Raw genomic sequence first — 23003 nt, 5'->3', positions numbered from 1 at the left:
GTCATGATGCTTTTCACTTCACCAAATATTTCATTGTAAATACTGCATCGCACTATGTTATAAAGCTTCATCACTGGTATGTCTTCTTTCAATAGGTTGTTGAGGTATATGTGTGACTGAACATCGAGGATGGTGTCCCCTAATGGGGAAGGATCTGTAGCAACCCTGGTGAAAATTCCATGTAATAAAATTTTAAAAAAATAACCACGGATGATGTGACACTTATTTCAAGATGAATGTTGGGCAAGACATCCTAGGGAATGTTCATTTGATTATTTAATGGATAAGTAAAATGGGAAAGGCAATGGCTAAGGCTTTGCAAAGTCAACATGGCATTTTTGGCACATTTATTTAAGAACATAATGGAAATTATGAGAAAAATGAGGTTTCATGTGAGGAGGGAAATGAAGGAAAATAATGGAAAATGAAGAAAATAGAGGTGTCATTCACAAAAATTCTTCTCAGGACCAATTGGTAACCTTTTGTCAATTTAGTGTTGGAGATCTCTTTCATTATTCTCTCTCTCTTTCATACTCTTAGGTACTTAGATTTTCCTTGGAGCACTCTTGGACGGTGTAGAATACTTGGATTCTTGGAGCAAGAAGGCAAAGGAAGAGAAGGAAAGCAAAAAAAGGCATCTACATCAGTAGCTATATCATTTTTTCTTGCTAGTACCTAGCTGCATGTATGTTTCCTTCACTAGTTTTGGCATGCATCACACATGCATGTGGTTTCTTGGTGGTGATCTATCATTGGCATGGAGGATTACCTGGATTGATAGTGGATTGCCTAGCCTTTCCATTTCCTGGATAGCCATGGTGACTATGGCTTTACTTTCATTGTTTGTTTCTTGTTGGTTCTCATGTTTCCTTAGCTTGGAGTGAGTTATTAGTGCTTTGAAGCCCAAGTTGGACAAAAGATTTGGAAGCCCTATAACAACTTGGGTTGAGTTACTAGTCCTGGAAGCCTCGGTTGGAGAAACACTCTAAAAGCCCTTGGTGGGTTGGGTTACTAGTCTTGGAAGCCTTGGTTGGACAAACACTCTAGAAGGCTGACGATAGATGTGGGTTCAATTAGTAGTCCTAGAGACCTTGGATGGAACAAACACTCTGGAAGCCCTAGATTAGATGTCAACTATGTGGTCTATGTGGTTGTAATTTCATGAGTATTTTTCATTGCTATTATGATAGTTATGTATGTGTTCTATGACAATGGCCTTGTGTGGCTCTCATCATGTTTTTCATTATAATTGAATGATCAATGTATCTATGACCTAATGGACGGAATGACAGTTGATGTGTTGAGAAATCAATGCTTCTTAGCAATTCTCAGTTATGTATGAGACCCCTATGCTCAGAAATGCTAATTACACCTATAGATTACACATTTGCAATATGTTTGACGAAATGCATGTCGTGGCTAGTAGGGGTCCATTCAAGGTCTTGAACAAGTATTTTATTTAGCAATGTCATTTCCATGTTATTTTAGTGATTTGAAGAGATGTATCAATTCTGGGTAGTGACCTTGGCTTTGGGCCTAAAAAAGTGGCTCAGATCCTGGAGTCGCTGGCATAGCACTGATAATTTGGGTCTCTTACCCCTGGGAGGTAAACCTGTGGGACTTTGAGTTTTTGTTCACCTGCATGCATATAGCATGGGAGTGACTGAGCCTTAACTTGTCCAAATTCTTAGCGGGACCTGAAGGCAAGCTGTCCAAAGTATTGGATTCGATCCTCACGGTCCTATAAATGTTTTTTAATGTTTGTATGGTGTGTTTCCATAAGTTCCACTTCCTTAATGTGACTTAAGAGCTCGAATCATATCAAAGAGGCCTCTCGTCAAATGGTTACCATGACTGGCCAGTTTCTTTGGTAGATGTGGGAGGACGACGTTACATAAGCAATATAAGATGTCTCTCCACTATAGATTTGTTGTGCTTGTTTCTTGTTCAGGTTCGGATTTCGTTTAATAGGAACTTGAGGTTTCTTAGGATTAGTAGGATTAGTGCGATGTGGCTAAGGTCACGATAAAGGTAGTAAAGAATGAGGTTGGTTAACTTGAGCCGTCCACCATTGTGATGGGTTTCCCCATTGAGAAGTTCGGGGTGGATATGGCTAAAAAGCATGGTCAATAGATTGAAGAGGATATGGAGAAACATAAGTCCAAGAAGGTGGTGTGGACTACGATGGGTTATTGGAATAGTACCAAAGTTTTGTTGGCTTATGGGGGCTTGACCCAGATTCAAAGTTATTTAGCTAGACAAATCCCTACACTATTGGGCCTTTCGAGATTAGCCCACGAAGCGTGGACTGAAGTCTCACTCGAAGCAATATGGGGGGATTTTGGGACCAAGTTTCTGCACCCTTGAGATGTATGTGATGTCAATTTAGTCCAACTAGACTTGCCTTCGCGCAGGTCACTTTGCACACTGTTCCAACCCTTGGTACCCTAGTGAAGCAGCACACCTTCGCGTAGCCCTAGCCAACGGCTGAGATGCTTTGCAATGCTATGGTAGTGATTTGCACTATTTCCCAAAATAGACTGAATATCTTACTTATCTTCTTAAATGATCTTAGTTAACTTCGCATAAACATATATTCTATCTTGCATTCAACTAGTCAACACAATTATACACATTCGCGCATCATATAAGTATTAGAAGTGAATTTCATAGGCAATATAACAGAGGCATAAAACATGAATTAAATACACAGAAATGATAGAAACTTCTCTTTATTAATACTTCCAACTGTTTACAGACTTCACTCGCCCTGCGTCCTAAGCTACAAGGGTCTGTGTACTCAGCTACAAACTACTAGGCCTCCACACACTTAGTTGCAGAGCCTTCTCCTACTCTACGACCCAAAACTATACTTTACTCCATAGATAAGACTCAATTCTTCATCATTTCTTAGATATTGTTAGGTTCCTTAACTACCTAGAGCCTCACTCAATTTATAAAATCCCATGGTTTGCTGACCATGGGTAGATCTCTATAGACGACATCACAATAACAAAATAAGGGTGAACAACCCTATGACTCTTTAACAACTACATGCGACGTGCCCACAAAATGCGGAGTCTTTATATTGGAATTACAATCTTTGACCAAAATCTGGTCTCTAAGCCCCAAAACATCCCTCGGGGGATCCCACGCCCAACATGCCCCCAAAACAAACATCATGACTGACCATCAAGTCACTCTATACGTTCAGAGATCTCTGTGTGAAGACCTCCCAACTTTGATTGGATCGCTGCAAGTTAAACTACGCACTGAGCGGGTGCCTGATGTACTTCCTCTATGCATTGTTCAGTGACCACTATGGCTGAACTGCTGCCCTGAATCCTCTCCTATGTTGCTTGTAGCTGTGTGAGCTTTGCTTCAATGGAGGCTATAATGGTATAAGCCTCATCGATCCACGACCATAGGCGTGCCTTCAAAATTGCTTCCTTATGCCGAGTAGCATCCACCTGCTCCTTGAGTTCTTTCACCTACTAGATCCTAGTGAGCCTCTACATAAGGGAAACCTTCTACACAGTCCCTTTGACCTTGTCGTACTTCTGTTGTAGCTCGCGCACCTCTGTTTCCAGACGCCCTATGTTTGAGTCCTTCCGTAGGGTGGTTAGGACCTCGAACAATTGCTTGAAAAACTTTTTCCAATCTGTCAGTGGACTGTTAACCACCGCCATTATTTTTGTGATCACGATGGCACATTGTTCCTTAACCTTCGGTGCAATTGAAGGTTGTGCCTTCAACTATAATTCTGATATCTCAAGGTTCAGCTCCAGCTGAACCTTAGCCATTTCTTCTCTTGTGTCGCGCACCCCTGTTGCTAACTTGCGTATGCTCACCTCCACTAGTTCCTCTGCTTGGATGGCCAACTTCGGGACCATATGGCAAGGTTCCACCACCACATGCACTATCTGTTTGTTCTGTGCCACTACCTCGTCATGCTGAAGGCTCAACTGCTCAATGTTGATGTGCTACTCGCTCATTACCTGTAGCATGTGGCTCTTCCTAGCCCATAGTTCTACAGTGAGTACATCTTGTACAGTATAGAGTGTCTCTCGAGGAAGCGCAACCATGCTTAACCCAATCCCTTTCAACTCGCTGACCATAAGCCTGTCGGCCTCATTTTTTGTAATGAGTGCTCCATCTGGCAACACTATTGTGTTGGTCATTTGGGTGCACAACATTTCTTTTGTCGCTGATGTTCCAACTATGAGGCTGGTTGACACGGTGCTAGCCTACAGAATGCACAACTTCAACTCCTATATTTGTGTCTAGAAGGCCCCCAATACCATCTGGTGTTGCTCCTCAAACTGTTGGAGGGCCTCCGTGGTGACATCCCTCACTGTTTTGTCAATATCGTGTAGATCACTTTTAGTAAGGGTCATAGGGTCGAATGAAGTCCTTGAGGCCTTCGTCTTCTTTCGCAGCCCTACATACTATCTTGGGTGGGGACGTTTCAGCTTGGTGGACGATGTTTGCAGGTCCACGCTATCGTGCTCAGTATCAGTCTCTGGCTCAGTTGAAGGGGAATTTTGTCCTTTTCACTCTTATTTTGTTGTCTTCAATTTCTCCTAGGCCAACTTCACAGTGTCGCGCGTTGCCTAGGTCTTAGCTACTACTTTTTCCTTCTTGTGCTTTTCTACCAGCTGCAACATCCGCAGTTTCTATTAGGTTCCTATAATACCAGTGATTACCCCATTACTATTGTAGTTATACCCCTTATTTATATTGTTGTGCCCCTATTACCCCCATATTGTTATTTTTATGCCCCATAAAATCCCTCTATTGTTATTTTTGTGGCTTTATATTATTATTGTTAGGTCGGCTGGATTATATTGTGACTCCTTAGACTCCTATATATAGAAAGGAGGTTTTGTCATTTGAATCATCCAAGTATTGTTCATTTATGTAATGTAAAGGAGGTCGCCCCCTCGAAGAGGCTGAATTCTAAGGCGTTGATCTATCTTTTCTATCTTTTCTTGCGCTGGTTTCATAACATTTGGTATCAGAGCTTTGGATTCTAGGGTTTCGCTGCTCCAAACAGGTCATCGTGGCATTTTCGCTATAACTTTTTTTCTGTGACGTTTTAGAAGTCGCAAGAAAAACCCATTTGAGAAGAAATTGCGTTGAACCTGTCCGAATTTCAAATCTTTTCGTGTGATATTTGCGGAGATATGATCTGAGGAAGTTGGTATTTTTGGAGACTCCTGAATTACATTCAAAACAGGTGACCTGGTGAAAATCGTCATAACTTTCTCTCTGAGGATCGGATTGAAATTTCGTAAAAAGGTACAGAAAGAGGACAGACTGTAGTTTCTTTTACGTATTTTTCAGATCCAAATATCGAAACAGTGACTCGTGGCATGTCGTATAATTTCACTCTAATGAACTAGTCTATAATCAAGTCACTATGGGAGATTTCACATAACTCTTCCTTGGAGAATCCAATTTGGGTCAGAATTGTGGAATTGGAAAGAGGACACAGAGGGCTACTGCAGGTCACAAATTCAGAACTAGATGATTGAAAAGTACAAAGATACATTAGAGGCAATATCGAGCTCCTACAAAGTGAAAAAAGGTGTGTAGATTTTCTTAAATTTTTGCTTAAGCTTGGTTTGAAAATTTATTTTGAAGGAATTCAAAGGGCATAATAGAGCATTATTATTGGTAACTGGTGCCCCGAGGAAAGAAAATTCAAACACCTAGTAAGGAACCTGAAATCTCTAGCATGACTCATGAAGAAGAAGAAAAAATGCTATATGATATATCAAAATTACAAGAACAAGTGCAATGAGTGTCACTTGCACAAAAAGCAACAGAAACTAAAATCGATGGTTTAAGGAAAGATGTAGAAGCTAAGATGGATGGTTTAAAGAAAGGTGTAGAAGCTAAGATGGATGGCATGGAAGCTAAGTTGAATGGCATGGACGCTAAAATTGATGGCATGAATGATAAGATGGAAGAATTGAAGATAAATATGAATAAGTTGCTACAAAAAATGGTCACTAAGGGTGAAAGGGTACTAAAGGAAACTCATGATGAGAACAAAATAAATGTTAATCATGATTCCATAGACTCTAATATTGGATCAAAGACTCACCATGTTCCAAAAATCGATATGCGGAAGTTTGATGGCAAGGATCTCGCCACATAGATATTACAGATGGAGCAATTCTTCGATCTCAATAATGTGAAAAATGCACAAAAGGTACGTATGGCAACTGTATATTTGGAACCAAATCAGTTTGTATGGTATCAATGGCTTTGTTCTCATAAACAATTTATCACTTGGGCAATTTTTATGGAAGAATTGATAGCACATTATGAGGATACAAAAAGCAACACTTTTTTTAGCCAATTGATAGGTCTCAAACAAAAGGGTTCAATAATGGAGCACATTGAGGAGTTCCAAAAATTGAACATAAGGGTAAAAGATATTGCAGAGGAGCATAGGATTGATGTGTTCATAGGGTCTTTAAAGGATAATATCCAACATGATGTTCGCCTTTGGAAACTTGATTCATTAGAGAAGGCATTCAGGTTAGCAAGAAAAATGGAAAGCAAAATTATGACAACTAGGAAGCATACCACTGACAACTATAAAGACGGAAGTGTTGTTGCCCCTAGTCTTCCACAACCTACAAGGTTGACACCACAAAAATTGGAAGAAAAAAGAGCAAAAGGGCTTTGTTACAGTTGCGATAGAAAATACGCAAAAGGTCATAAGTGTGTTGAGAATAAATTATTCTACATAGATTATGAAGAGGAAGAAGAAAAGGAGCAAGAAAGGTCAAAAGAAGAGGATATACTCCAGGAACAAAGCCTAGATGAAGAACAAATAAATCCGACCATATCTTGTAATGCATTGGCGGGAATTACCACTCCTCAAACCATCAAGATAGAAGGACAAATCAAGAAGAAAAAGGTAATAGTCTTGATTTATTCAGGAAGCACCCACAATTTTATTCATTGTAGGGTAGCAAAAGAATTGAATTGCTTCCTATATCCAGCACCAGAGTGTCAAGTGATGATTGCAAATGGAGGAACAATAAATTGCTCTGGAAAGTGCCATAATATCAAGCTATCCATGGGAGAATATGTATTGACTAGCCCAATGCTTTCCATTCCAATGGGAGGTGCTGATGTTGTACTAGGAGTCCAATGGCTACAATCCTTGGGTACAATAGCTTTTAGTTTTCAAGAACTTTTCATCAAATTTTCTACGGAAGGAAAGGAAGTTGAATTAAGGGGTATTACAGGGAAACCAGGAAAGATAATCAGCTCTAATGGCATGACTAAGCTTCTAAAAAAGGAGCAAAGAGGTGTTATTGCACAATTATGTTCGCTCGATGTTTCCACATTGGAATCATCTATTTCTCCAGATCCCCAAAAAGTCGTGGAAAATCATTCCAAGGTTTTTGATACTCCCAAAGGTCTCCCACCTATGCGTGATCATGATCATGCTATTCATCAGATTCCAGGAAGTGTTCCTCTAAACATCAGGTCGTACAGATATCCCTATGTCCAAGAAAGTGAAATCGAACGTATGGTTGTAGAAATGCTAGAGGCTGGTATAATTCAACCGAGTCAAAGTTCTTTCTCAGCTCTAGTAGTATTGGTGCACAAGAAGGATGGATCATGGTGCATGTGTCCGGATTATATGGAGCTCAACAAGCTCACTATTAAAGATAAGTTCCCCATTCCTATCATTGATGAATTACTGGATGAATTGCATGGATCAATTTACTTCACCAAGTTGGATCTTCATTCGGGATATCATCAAATCAGAATGAAGATTGAAGACATTCTGAAAACGACATTTAGAACTCATGAGGGTCATTATGAATTTTTGGTCATGCCTTTTGGCCTTACCAATGCACCTTCAACATTTCAAGGTTTGATGAATTCAATTTTCAAACCATTCCTTAGAAGATTTGTGTTAGTATTTTTTGATGATATACTAATCTACAACAAGTCTTGGAAGGATAATGTTGAACATGTTGATAGGGTGCTACAACTATTGGAGGAGAAATAATTGTATGCAAAAAGATCCAAATGTTTCTTTGGAGTCCAGGAGGTGGAATATTTGGGTCATATTGTATCTCATGAAGGAGTTAAGGTAGACCCTAATAAAATTAAAGCCATTAAGGAATGGAAAATCCCCACATCCATAAAGCATCTGCGAGGATTTCTTGGTTTGACAGGGTATTATCATAAGTTTGTTAAGAATTATGGGAGAATAGTAGCACCTCTAACAACATTATTGAAGAAAGATTCATTTTCATGGACTCCGGAAGCAATAAAGTCCTTTGAACATCTTAAAGAGGCAATGTGCCAAGCACCGGTCTTAGCTACACCGGAATTCACAAAAACCTTTACTGTGGAATGTGATGCTTAAGGAAATGGAACTGGTGCTATTCTAATGCAAGATGAAAGACCCATTGCTTTCGAAGGTCGTCCAATCAAGGGAAAGTTTTTAACCAAAGCTATTTATGAGAAGGAAATGTTGGCAATACTCCATGCACTTAAGAAATGGCAACCCTACCTAATGGGAAGGCACTTCAAGGTAAAAAGGGATCATGATAGCCTTAAATACTTTTTAAAACAAAGATTATCCTCTCAAGAGCAACAAAAGGGGGTCACAAAGATGTTGGGTTATGACTTTGAAATCATCTACAAAAAAGGGAAGCAAAATGTGGTGGAAGATTCACTCTCAAGAAAGGATGAGGATGTGGAAGAATTGTTGTGTGCCATTTCTATTATCCAACCAGATTGGATAAACAAAGCAAGGGAGGAATGGAAGAATGACGAAGAAGTGTGGGCACTTATTCAAAAGCTACAACAAGATTCCAGTACTTCTGATACATTTAACTGGAAAAATGATTCGTTATGGTACAAAGATCGCTTATACCTCTGTAAGAATTCCCAGCTAAAACAAAATATTCTTATGGAATTGCACACTTCTCCATTAGGAGGGAACTCAGGACTTTTAAAAACTTACCACAGGGTTAAGAAGGAATTTTTTTGGGATGGCCTTAAATCAGATATTCAAAAGTTTGTGGCGGAATGTTTGGTTTGCCAACAAAATAAAGTTGAAACAATTAAGACACCGGGTCTATTACAACCTTTATCCATTACAAGCCAATGTTGGGAGGAGGTTTCAATGGATTTTATCACCGGTTTACCCAAGTCTGAGGGAAAGAGTGTCATCATGGTGTTAGTTGACAGACTTACCAAGTATGCACACTTTTGGGCATTATCACATCCATTTAAAGCTAGTACAGTTTCTACTGCATTTATGGAAACAGTTCAAAAACTACATGGAAACCCAAAGATTATTGTAAGTGACAAAGATCCCCTTTTCACTGGAAATTTTTGGACAGAATTATTTTCTTGTCTTGGTACTCAGTTAGCTCATAGCTCAACTTATCATCCTCAATTTGATGGGCAAACTGAGATAGTAAACAAATGTTTGGAAGGATATCTTCGTTGCTTTGTATCTGATAAACATAACAATGGCTCAAATGGTTTCCTCTGGCTGAATGGTGGTATAACACTTCCTTCCATACAGCAACAACAATGACCCCATTTATGTCACTTTATGGGTATCAAACACCATCCATCACATCATATTTAAGAGAAAATTCTAAGGTTCAGGCAGTGGAACATCACATCGAACATCAACAACAAGTCCTCCAACTCTCAAAAGGATAACCTCGTGTTGGCACAAAATAGAATGAAACAACAGGTAGATCAACATTGCAGTGAAAGAAGTTTGGATGTAGGTGATTGGGTATTCCTACGACTACAACCATATAAGCAAATGTCCCTAAAGCAAGCTAAGAAGGATAATAAATTATCACCAAAGTATTATGGTCCGTACAAGGTGTTGCAAAAGATTCGTACTATGGCATACAAATTGGATCTTCCTGCAGCTTCTCAATTGCACCCAGTTTTCCATGTTTCATGTTTAAATAAGGTTATAGGTGACAAGCTCCCAATTCAAACAATATTTCCAGAACTTGACGAGTGTTGGAATCCAGAGGCACAGCAAACAAAATAAACACACAACAGAATATCAAGCACATAAACACAAGAGTTTAACGTGGTTCACCCAACCAATCTGGGCTACGTCCACCAAACATAGGCATTAGGAATTTATTAATCAAATTGGAGATTACATCAAGAAATCCTCACAAAACTCTCTCCCTCTTAGCAAACCATCCGAATGATTTCCTGTTATATAGCATAGAGAATCTAACAGTCTCATTAACTCCCTCACATCAAATATAGGAGGCATTAACTCCCTCCCAACAACCTGGAGCTAATCTAGGAACTGAATTTCTATTGTTGTCATCAGCTAAGATTTTTCCTATTTTGCTCCAAACAAAAAATCTCAACAATCTCCACCTTGACAACAATTCGCCTGATGCCCTGTTATTATTATTTTATCTTTTCTGCAAGCCAAGAGAAGCCAAACACCAGCGTAGCTTCTCCAACAAAACTGGTTTCGTGAACATGTCTGCACAGTTCTCCTTTGTATGCACCTTTTCAAGAGAGACTCCCCTTTCAGTGATAACCTGTCTTACAAAATGGTACTTAATTGGAATATGCTTTGATTTACTATGATAGGCCGGATTCTTAGCCAAATGTATTGCACTTTGACTATCACAAAGTAACCTGATGTTGTCCTGTAACCTACCAAACTCACCAAGCAAACCTTTCAACCAAACCACCTCTTTGCAAGCATGCAAAGCAACAATGTATTCTGCTTCAGTAGTGGATAAAGCAACAATATTCTGTAGCTTTGACATCCAGCTTATAGCTCCACCTGCAAGAATAAAGACGTACCCTGAAGTTGATCTTCTCTTATCCAAATCACCTGCAAAATCGGAATCAACATATCCGCAAACAAATTCACTACTCTTATTGTAAGAAATACAATAACTACTTGTGCCTCTCAAGTACCGAAGCACCCATTTCACTGCTGACCAGTGTTCTTTACCCGGATTTTCCATGTACCTGCTGACAACCCCAACTGCATGTGAAATATCTGGTCGAGTACAAACCATCGCATACATTAAACAACCTACTACATTGGCATATGGAATTCGAGACATATAATCCTTTTCTTCATCTGTATTAGGACATAAACTGGAAGAAAGCTTAAAATGGGAAGCTAAAGGGACTGACACAGGCTTCACATTATTCATACCAAACCTCAAAATTATTTTCTCAACATACTTCTGTTGTGATAGCCACAGCTTACCATTACTCCTATCTCTGAAAATCTCCATGCCCAAAATCCGTCTTGCTGCTCCTAGATCTTTCATATCAAACGTCCTTGCCATCTGAGTCTTCAAACTGTTGATTTCTCCAATGCTTTTTCTTGCTAAAAGCATATCATCAACATACAACACTAAGATAATGAACATGCCATTATTTAACTGTTTAAAATAAACACAATGATCATATTCACTTCTAACATATTTCTGACTCAACATGAAATAATCAAACTTCTTATACCACTGCCGAGGCGACTGCTTCAGGCCATATAATGACTTCTTGAGCCTGCAGACAAATTTCTCATTGCGATGGTGAACAAACCCTTCCGGTTGTTCCATATATATTTCCTCATCTAAGTCACCATGTAGAAATGCAGTCTTAACATCTAACTGCTGCAACTCCAAATCAAACAAAGCCACTAATGCTAACACAATTCTAATTGAAACAATTTTAACCACTGGTGAAAATATCTCATGAAAGTCTATGCCAGCTTTCTGAGAAAACCCCTTTGCAACCAGTCTCGCTTTGTACCTGTCTTCCGTATCATTTACACCCCGTTTCACCTTGAACACCCACTTGCATCCCACAGTTTTCCTGCCTTTGGGAAGTTTAACCAGATCCCATGTACCATTCTTACCTAAGGCCATCATTTCTTCCTTCATGGCTGCTTTCCATTTGTCACTATTTGAACCTTCTACAGCTTCCTGATAACACAAAGGTTCATCATCATTAGCGATCAAAGCAACTGAAGTAAAATGATCATCATACCTTCTCGGAGGGCGTTTGATCCTTGTAGACCTCCTTAAGAACGTTTTTGGTGCTTCCACAATTGGCTGTCTATCATCTGTAGGAACCTCTTCATGATCGCCATCTGAGACCTGTTCATGACCTCCATCTGAACCCTGTTCATAATCTAATTCTGAAACCTGTTCATGACTAGAATCTGAACTATGGTCGTTATGACTATCATTAGAAATGTTGTCAAACCGAATATGCTGGAAATCAGATACATCATCTTGTTTCAATCTACTATTTACATCTAACTGTACAAGAGAGGATTCATCAAACTTTACATCTCTGTTGATGATGATTTTGCGGGTAGTAGGATCCCACAATCTAAATCCCTTTGTTCCATCACCATACCCAACAAAGACATACCTTTTCGATTTCGGATCTAATTTAGTTCGCTGATGTTTAGGCACTAGAGCATAAGCATCACAACCAAACACTCTGAGTTTAGAATAGTCACAAGGGTGTCCTTTCCATACCTCTTGCGGAACCTTGCAGCCTATCGCCGTTGATGGAAATTGGTTTATCACATAACAAGCCGTTGCCACTGCTTCTGTCCACAACTCCTTTTGCAACCCGGCGTTACTCAGCATACACCTTGCTCTCTCTAGAAGAGTCCTGTTCATGCGTTCAACAACTCCATTCTGCTGAGGAGTATAAACCGTGGTCTTATGTCTTTCGATCCCTGCATCCTTGCAATAGCTGTCAAACTCCTTGGAGGAAAGCTCACCACCATTGTCAGTTCTTAAACATTTTATAGTTCTACCAGTGCTATTTTCTACCAATGCTCTAAACTGCTTGAAAACTGTAAAAACATCAGACTTCTTTTTCAACATGTAGACCCATACTTTCCGAGAAAAGTCATCAATGAATGATACAAAATAAGACGAACCACCATATGACGCTGTAGGGGCTGGACCCCAAACATCTGAATGGATATAATCAAGTATGCCTTTACTAGTATGTTTGCCTGTTTTAAACTTTTGTTTACTTTGTTTACCAAACAGACAATGTTTACAGAAATCCAATTTTCCAGATCTTAGATTAGGAAGTAACTTTCGGTCAGCCAAAATTTTCAATCCTCTTTCACTCATATGCCCCAATATTTGATGCCATAAGTGAATGGAACTACTGTCATGTTCAGACACAGACACATGATCTGACCCAGTTCTACCTTCTAACTGAAATAGATTTCCTACTTTCTTAGCTTTCATAACTAGTAAGATGCCTTTGTAAATTTTCATTACTCCACCTTGAATTACAGTTTTATATCCATTTGAATCAAGTGCTCCTAATGAAATCAAAATTTTCCTTAAATTTGGTACATGCCTCACATCAGTTAACATTTTGGTTGTGCCATCAAACATTTGTAGTTGTACACTTCCTATTCCAACAATACTGCACGTGACATCATTACCCATGTACACGACTCCATCATCAACTGATCTATATGTTTTAAACCAATCTCTATGTATACACATGTGGTTAGATGCCCCGGAATCTAACAACCAATGTTGATCATGTTTTGAAACATTAATAGACAATACCTCATCACTCATACCTGAACCAGATACTGAACCTGTATATGTGGTGTTGGCTTCCTTATTTTCTGTCGAAGAGCCTTCTTTAGCAACCTGCTTTCGCTTCCAGCAATCCTTTTTCAGATGTCCAGCCTTGCCACAATGCCAGCACTTCACCTTTGGCTTCTTTCCTTTAGACTTTGAGCGAGAGTCGCTATGCTTTCCCCCGGAGTGTCTCTCTCTTGAGCGACCTCTGGCCATCATTACCTCTGATGTAGAGGTGTCTGCATTCGACCTCTTCCTCATCTCTTCAGCCAACAAGGCTCCAACAACATTGTCAAACTCAAGGATTTCTAATGTACTAAAGCTTATGGAAGTAACAAAGTGATCCCAGGATTCAGGCAAAGAACATAATAGAGTTATTGCCTTATCCTCTGAATCAAATTTCACATCTAGACTGTCTAATTGCACCAGTAAGGTATTAAAAACATTCAGGTGATCAGCAATTGAGGTACCTTCTTTCCTCCGCAAACCATAAAGCTGCCGTTTCAGGAGAATCCGATTTGTCAGAGATTTCGTCATATAGAGCTTCTCAAGCTTCGACCACAAGCCTGCGGCGGTTTTCTCTGACACAATGTTGAACAGAACATCGTCCGCTAGACATAACCGAATTGCGCTCAGAGCTCTATCATCCATCTCATCCCATTCATCCTCCGTCATGGAAGGAGGTCTTTTGTTTTTTCCCAATAGTGCTTTCGCCACACCTTGTTGAACCAGCAGATCGTGCATCTTCACCTTCCAGATCTCAAAATTATTCTTGCCATTAAAATTCTCAATTTCAAAACGGGCACTTTGAGTTTTTGCCATTTGATATCAGCAAAAAACACAGTAATCTCCAAAACTAACCAGAAATAAAAAAAATTGCCTATGCCTTTCTGCCTTTGCCTTTAAAACAAAAAATACCCTTTGCACTTATAAAAAAAAACTTTCTGCCATATGCACTTCTCAAAAAAAAATGTGATATACATCCTTTTAAAAAAAAAAACTCAATATCCCAGCACATAAATATGCACAAACCAGGTATATCACCCAAACGCACCAGCTGTATATTTCATCTGTTAAGTCTTTAATTTCCTGGCCTGTTTTGAGCGTTACTACTCCAAGGATACACAGCGCATAAATTTAAAAAACACAGCGCATATATCAAAGTTTTAACATATAACTATGCCGGCTTCTAAAACATATATATCCACGCTGTTACAAACAAACATATCCACGTTGTTTTGTTATTAATGTATATCTGCACCGTTGTTTATATGTATCAACGCCGTGTGATAATATATATCCACGCAGTTTCAAATAAACATATATCCACACCGTTGGTAAAACAGAAAATCCCCGCCGTTTTTTCAATGGATATTCACGCTGTTTTGCAAATATATATACCCACGCAGCACCAAAAAACAAAACCACGTTGTTTATCACATAAATCTGTGCTGTTTCTAAAATATATATACACGCATTTGTTATAAATACATACCCACGCAATTCGCCATTTTGAAAATATATTAACGCAGGTGTATATCTATCCATGCTCCACGCAAATGGCTTGTCTCCAGGCTTGTTTGAACTGTTCCACAGCGCACCAGGTATTAGATCACTTACACGCACGCAGCGCCTCCAGGCAGCACCTCTAGGCAGCAAATAAACGACCTCAGCTCCACCTCCAGTAGTGCCGCTCCTCCAACGTGCTCTGATACCAGTTGTTGGAATCTAGAGGCACAGCAAACAAAATAAACACACAACAGAATATCAAGCACATAAACACAAGAGTTTAACGTGGTTCACCCAACCAATCTGGGCTTTGTCCACCAAACATAGGCATCAGGAATTTATTAATCAAATTGGAGATTACATCAAGAAATCCTCACAAAACTCTCTCCCTCTTAGCAAACCATCTGAATGATTGCCTGTTATATAGCATAGAGAATCTAACAGTCTCATTAACTCCCTCACATCAAATATAGGAGGCATTAACTCCCTCCCAACAACCTAGAGCTAATCTAGGAACTAAATTTCTATTGTTGTCATCAGCTGAGATTTTTCCTATTTTGCTCCAAACAGAAAATCTCAACAACGAGGAAGGAAAAATTATATTGGAACTGGAAGCAGTCACAGAAAAAAGAACTCGATAGCTACGAAATCGATCAATTTCAAAGTATCTTATCAAGTGGAAGAACTTATCCGCTGAAGATTCCACATGGGAGGATGAGAATTTTATGCAGAAGTATCTAGAACTACTCAAGCGTTGAGGACAACACTTTTTTGAAGGAGAGGGGCATGTTGGGTCCCTATAATACTAGTGATTACCCCATTACTATTGTAGTTATACCCCTTATTTATATTGTTGTGCCCCTATTACCCCCATATTGTTATTTCTGTGCCCCATAGAATAGCTCTATTGTTATTTTTGTGGCTTTATATTATTATTGTTAGGTCGGCTGGATTATATTGTGACTCCTTAGACTCCTATAAATAGAAAGGAGGTTTTGTCATTTGAATCATCCAAGAATTGTTCATTTATGTAATGTAAAGGAGGTTGCCCCCTCGAAGAGGTTGAATTCTAAGGCATTGATCTATCTTTTCTATCTTTTCTTGAGCTGGTTTCATAACAGTTTCACCTCTTCCTTCTTTCGCTATGCGGCGGACTTCTCTCCTTCCACCGCGGAGCTAGCTGGAGTGCGCCACTCTGGCGACCGAGAATCCTGTGCCTTGAGGCAGTTCTCAAGGAACTCTCGGCATAGATAGTTTTCCCAGTTAAACTGGACCCCTTCTGCGCATTGCGATACTTATGCAACCATCGATGTAGGCACCTCATCTGCGCAGAACTTCTTCATCACCTTCCTTGCCAATATCTTTGTTGTGACCTTGACTGCAGGGTTCTTGATGCTAGAAATGGCATACCCTCACATCTTCTTCTTCTCTTGGTTCATGAAAATCTGAACACGCAACAACTCAGTTCTCAAATTACCAAGTTTTGTTTGTTGGACAACCATTCATAATTTATAGCGTCTTTTGAATTTAAATTCAACCATTCCCCCCACATTCAGTCCATTAATGCTCGATTTTTGATAGATTTTCAAGAAGATAGCCCATAAAGTTTTCCTTAAATACCTATCACCCACTCCATTTGGTCTCAAACCAAGCATCACATTGTGAGTAGTGACTGTAATGGTTAGTTTCCAGCCACCGCGTATAGCAGCGCAACTACCCTCGTGCTGTTGTGGACCTTATGACACTTCACTACTGTGCACAGTCCTGACATCACGCAGTCCCCCAACAGAGTAGTTTATAGTTCCGCGCCTCCTTTCTTCTACTTGGAGTGCTAACACTGTGATTCTGTCAGTTAGCAAAATGGTTGAGCCACCTGCGTATGGTTCTAGACAACTTCCATTTACTCTTCCTGGGAAGGGTTCTCCATTTAACTTTACCAACTGCATCACGCCACCATCTGTAATCTCCTTAATAGCATACGGCCCCAACTAGTGCATTCTAAGTTTCCCAGGGAATTTATCAAACTTATTATCATACAACAATGCTAAATCATTCACCTTAAAGGTGCGCAACTTAATATGTTGATCATACCATGCCTTTTCGGGCTGCTTTTGGACCTACCCGTGAAATCTAGCCAAAAATATCTCTTCTTTGAGCTCTTCCAACCACGTGAGCCTTTTGTTCAGGGCTCTGCGATCCATCATACCTGTGAGTACTACTATGCGTAGACTAGGCACGATGTATTCCATAGGCAATATGGCTTCCACTCCATAACAAGCCTAAAAGGTGTCTGTCCCATCAGTTTCTTGAATGCTCTTTGATATGCCCATAACACTGCAGGTACGCTTAGGTCCCAATCACTTCACTACGAATTGCATACCTTGGTTTGCATGGTTTCTAGTACTTTGTTGATCGCTTCCACTATCCAGTTAGCTTGTGGGTGATATAATGTGCTCTTCGAATGATAGACCTAAAACTCTTCTGTCATTGCGCTAATCATTTCAATTAGAAATGCATACCATGATCACTCATCAAGATCTTTAGACATCTGAATGACATCATTACGTGTTCAAACAGGAACTTCGTGGCAGTCACGGTTGTGCAATCCTTCACCGGCTGCGCTTCTGCTCAATGAGTCAGGTACTCTGTCACAATGACAATATATCTCACGCCTGTCTTTCCTTGAAATTTGATAGGTCCTAGAAAGTTGATTTCCCACTTTTTGAAAGGTTGTAATGTCATTCATGGATTCAAAGGCATCTCGTCCCTTCACAATTGTTTACCTATTCTTTGACATACATCACATGCCTTGCAATGCGCTTTTGAATCCTGATGAAGGGTTGGCCACCACAACCCTACGTGTAGAATCCTCTACGCAATTTCTCTCCTTCCATAATGTCCTCCCATAGTGGCCCCATAAGTGTCTGCGAGGATGTTGCTTCATTGAAACTCAGGTACATATCTTCGCAATATCTCATCATTCCTCATCTTATATAGATGCCTCGCAATGGCACAGGAATGTACTGCGCGCATGACTAATTCCTTCTTCTGTTGTGCAGATTATCCTTCTGATGCAGTTCTAGTTGTTAGAAAGTGAATTATATCTTCAAAATTTCCATCCACTACACGCACAACAAAAATCTCTACGTCAGGTAATCCTTTCTCCAAACTAGTAGGTTCCTCCCCTTTCTCGATCCACGACAGGTGATTTAGTCATGCGTTCAATTGTTCGGGTTCCAAAATAATGGAAAAAGTGTCCTCAGACACGTAATTTTATTAATCAAATAAATAAATAAATAATAAAAAATAAAATAAAAATAAAAAATAAAAAAATAAAATATAAAAAATAAAAAATTACTTCTGGAATTTTGCAAGAGTTTACACCCAAATAACCAAACACTCTTGCAATGGGATATTTATAAGCTCAATGTCCTAACTACCTCTAATTATGGATCACTTATGAAATAACAAGTGTCCACTTACAATAAAAGTTATTCAAAGACTTACTAAAAATTCTCCTAAAATAGATCCCATGATATGACACATTTGTAGATTCATATCTTTTACAGCAATATACTAATTCTAAATGTCTCCATTAAATAATTAAATATTCTAGATTAATAATTATTAATTTATTATCTTAAATTAATAATTATTTTATTCTAACTTAATAACCTATGATAATATTTATTTTTGGATCATCTAACATTCCCCCCTATGATCCAAAGATACATTACAACAGATACCAAGTTCATCCTTGAACTTAGTAAATTTTATTCTGCTAAGCGGTTTCGTGAAAATGTTGGAGATCTGATCTTCTGAAGGACAATAAATTGGCTTGATGACATCTTTGACAATGAGAGATCTGATGCTATGATACTTGGTGTCCACATGCTTTTTCTTTGAATGAAAAACTGGGTTCTTGGCAAGTTTGACGGCTGATTGGCTGTCAATGAATAAGGATGTAGCTTCTGCCTAAGAAATTCCCTAGTCTTGCCAAATTTTGCGCAACCAAACAATTTCACATGTTCTTCTCATGCTGAAATGCACTCTACTTCTGTTGAAGAAGTGTCCACTCTAGCTTATTTCTTACAACTCCAAGATACTTCTACTGACCCCATGTTCATTAAATAACCTGATGTTGATGCTCGATCATCAATACTTCCAGCAAATTCGGCATCTGACTATCCACCAAGTACAGTTTTTAGTCTTTGTTTAAAGAAGACCAAAATCTTTTGTTCTTAGGATATATCGAAGAACTCTTTTGGCTGAATTCCAGTGGTTGTCTCTTGGTTCCTGCATAAAATGTCAAATAATACTGACTACATATGATAGATCAGGGCGAATTTTTGTTGAATAAATCAAGATGCCAATCAATTGCCTGTAAGTAGTGTTGTCCACCTTTTCCCCCCTTCAAATTTTGAAAGTTTCAATTTTTTCTCCATGGGGGTAAGAACATGCTTGCAATCCTACATACCAAATCGTTGAAGAACCTTGGCCGCATACTTACTCTGAGAAATAAAAATATGATGTGGATGTTGGAAGACTTCAACTCCAAGATAGTAGTGAAGTAATCCCAAATCTGTCATCTTAAAAACCTGCATGTAACTCCTTTTTCACCTGGGCAATATGATCATCATTGTTTCTATTAATGATCAAATCATCTACATACATAACAAGAATCACCAGATATTTTCCGTATTGTTGCACATACAAAGTATCATCAGATTCACTTTGCTGAAAATCAAATTTCCTAAGGTATTCATCCATTTTTGCATACCAAGCTCGGGGAGCATGTTCTAACCCATATAAAACCTTAATCAATTTGCAGAGTTTATGTTCTTTCCCTTCAATTTCAAAACCTGGTGGTTGTGTCATATACACTTCTTCATCTAAATCCACATTGAGAAAAGCACTTTTCACATCCATTTGATGAACTTTCCATCCTTTCTGAGTGCCCAATGCAAGTGTTAATCGAATGGTGTTCCATTTAGCTCTAGGAGCAAAAGTTTCCTAATAATCAATGCCTTCCTCCTGTGTAAATCCTTTAGTGGCAAGTCTTGCTTTATACTTTATTTTCCCTTTTGGTTGTACTTAATTCTATAAACCCATTTGCATCCTATGGGTTTAACATTTTGAGGACAATCAACAAGTTTCCAACTGTTGTTATCAATTACTGCTCGACATTCTTCAATCATAGCTTGTTTCCATTCTTTATGTTTTACTGCTTCATTGTATGTGGAAGGTTCAATAAAATCATGTGCTATCAGTGCAAAATTTCCTTCACTTCTGTGTGACTTCCTTGTTCCTGTTTTATTCTGCTCATCAGGCCTTACATCTTTCAAAAGTTGAACTACCCATTTTGGTAGTTGATGCTCACTTGCTTGAGATTCTGAAAAGTCACCATCATTGTAAAGTGGATTAATATAAACTAACATTCGTCGATTAGTTGAAGGCTCTAGAGGTGGAGACTCACTATTTGAAAAACTGTTGCTGCATGAAGATGTGGATGAACTATTAGAAGATCCTGCTGGTGTTGTTGAAGTAGATGGACTCAAGGAATCATATTCAGATGAAGGAAAATCAAGTTCATACCAATTTGGTGAATTTGGTTGACATTGCATATTTCCTTTTCTTTGACTGCCTTTAATTTCTAACTTTTGAAGAAGACTTTCAATTCCTTCAGCACTATTACTCTCTGTTTCATCAAAAATTACATCCCTGCTCACAATAAATTTTCCATTGGTCAAAATATGGTACCATTTCTTCTCATCAGAATAGCTAATTATTGTGCATTTCAAACTTCCTGAGTCAAGCTTAGTTCATTTTTTTTTAGAACTAAGGCATAACATACTGATCCAAAAATTCTAAGATGTTTAACTTGAGCTTTGAAACCAAACTAAGCTTCATAAGGTTTGATTCCATCTAAAGAAGTAGTTGGAGATCTCTTTCTTAAGTAGACAGCTATATGAATTGCTTCTGCCCAATATGTTGGACTTAACCTTTTAAAAGTTAACATAGATCTCGCCCTTCCTAACAAGGTGCAATTCATTCTTTCTACTACTCCATTTTTTTGTGGAGTGTAAACATTTGTAAGATGTCTTCTTATGCCATCTTCTGCCATTATCACTGCAATAAGCTTTGAATTCATTTGAAGTGAATTCTTCCCCATTATCTATCCTGAGAGTACCTATCTTTTCTTTGACTTCATTCTCAACAAGTTGGTGAAAAATTTTAAACTTTTCAAATGCTTCTAACTTTTCTTTAAGAAAGAAACCTAATTCATTCTACTGAAATCATCAATGAATAGTAAGAAATATTTGTAACCACCGAATGAAGTCTGTTGTGGTCCACAAACATCGATGTGAACTAGTTGCACCAGCCTGTTTGTGTGCCATGAACTTGTTGGAAAGCTTTCTTGACTTTGTTTTCCATAAATGAAATCTTCACATTTTGCATTTTCCTTTTTGAAAGTGGGAAGTCCTTTAACCATCCCTTGTTTCTGCAATTGAGAAAGACTATCAAAATTTAAATTTCCATACCTTACATGCCATAATCTTATAGGTGAAATTCCTGTAGTCACTGCCCCTGCAAAATTAGAATTCCTTGGAATAACTGTCCCTTTCATCCTTAACAATTTTCCATCTTCATAACCTGTCATCACAATTTTCAAGCTCTGTTTGACTAAATTAATCTTAACTAGGCCATCTTCCATATTTACCTGATGTCCAGCTTGTCGAATCGTGACTAAAGATAACAAATTTTTCTTAAAGGTTGGTACATACCATACATTTGAAATCATTTTTTCTCCAATGCTAGGGAGAAAAACTTTAACTGCTCATTTTCCATCAGGAGTATGTTTTGTATCATCTGCAAGAAAAATGGAATTAAGATGGCAATCTTGAAAATTCCAAAAAAAGTCACGTCAACAAGTCATGTACTGAGTTGCCCCTGAGTCCAAGATCCAAGAATCTTCATAATCACTTCTAATATGGGATGAAAGTTGTAATGCCAACAAAGAAGTAAAAACATATTTTGAGTTATCATCATCTTGATCATTTGCAAATTGTGCTGAGTGCTAATGAAACTTGGGAATTTTTTTAAGAGAAGTTTGACAATCTTCGGCATAATGTCCAACTTTGTTACATCTTCGACACACAATTTGACTTAAGTCTCTTCCTCTTCTTGAATATTTTCCTCTGCCTCTACTTTTTTTAGGGTCCAACCCTAACCCCCTTATTTATGTAATAGGATCGAGTCATAGTTATAGTTAAGTAAAGAGTCAATAAATCCCATATTAATAATTGTAAGTGGTTGACACGCATTTAAAGAAGGGACCAAAGTTAGTTGCAAATGGGCCATGGTATTAGATAGATGGTATTAATAAGAACCATAGTATTGACCCATGGTATTGCATGTATGAATCCTATATAAAGGATAGAGACTCCCCTTGAGGAGAATCCTGTCTTATTTTGTAATTGAGCCCAGCTCTATTGGAGGTTGCCCCCTCAAAGAGGCAAGTGAACATTGCTTTCCTTTCTAAATAATAAAATACTTGTTGTTAATTCTTATTTTCCTATGTTCTAGGTATATTTCTTCGCATATTTGGTATTTTGGTATCTTCTTGTAGGTCAAGAGCGTAACAAGTGGTATCAGAGCACTTTCTAGGGCCGATGGGATCTCCATTTTTAGCAAAAAAAAATCGGCTAGAGACGTGTTTCGTTGTCTTTAAACCTGCAGATTTGGGGAGGCATGTACGCAGGAAATACAAGAGGTGGTCACACTTGTTGGACTCCCTTGTAACCCCTGTGGGTACCCCTTTGAGTAGTAGCGCATTAGATA

At 38.7% G+C, this 23003-nt stretch overlaps 1 pseudogene; it reads right to left on the bottom strand.

Moving 5' to 3' along the window:
• Positions 1–23003, bottom strand: part of LOC149209817 (putative sucrose-phosphate synthase 3) — an 87686-nt pseudogene that overhangs the window by 58939 nt on the left and 5744 nt on the right.

This window comes from Pinus tabuliformis, chromosome 1_2 (genome assembly GCF_031772625.1).
Source record: "Pinus tabuliformis cultivar Carrire ecotype Pingquan chromosome 1_2, CPIR1, whole genome shotgun sequence".
In the NCBI taxonomy this organism is placed as follows: Eukaryota; Viridiplantae; Streptophyta; class Pinopsida; order Pinales; family Pinaceae; genus Pinus; species Pinus tabuliformis.
This window is presented reverse-complemented; position numbering and strand designations above follow the sequence as displayed.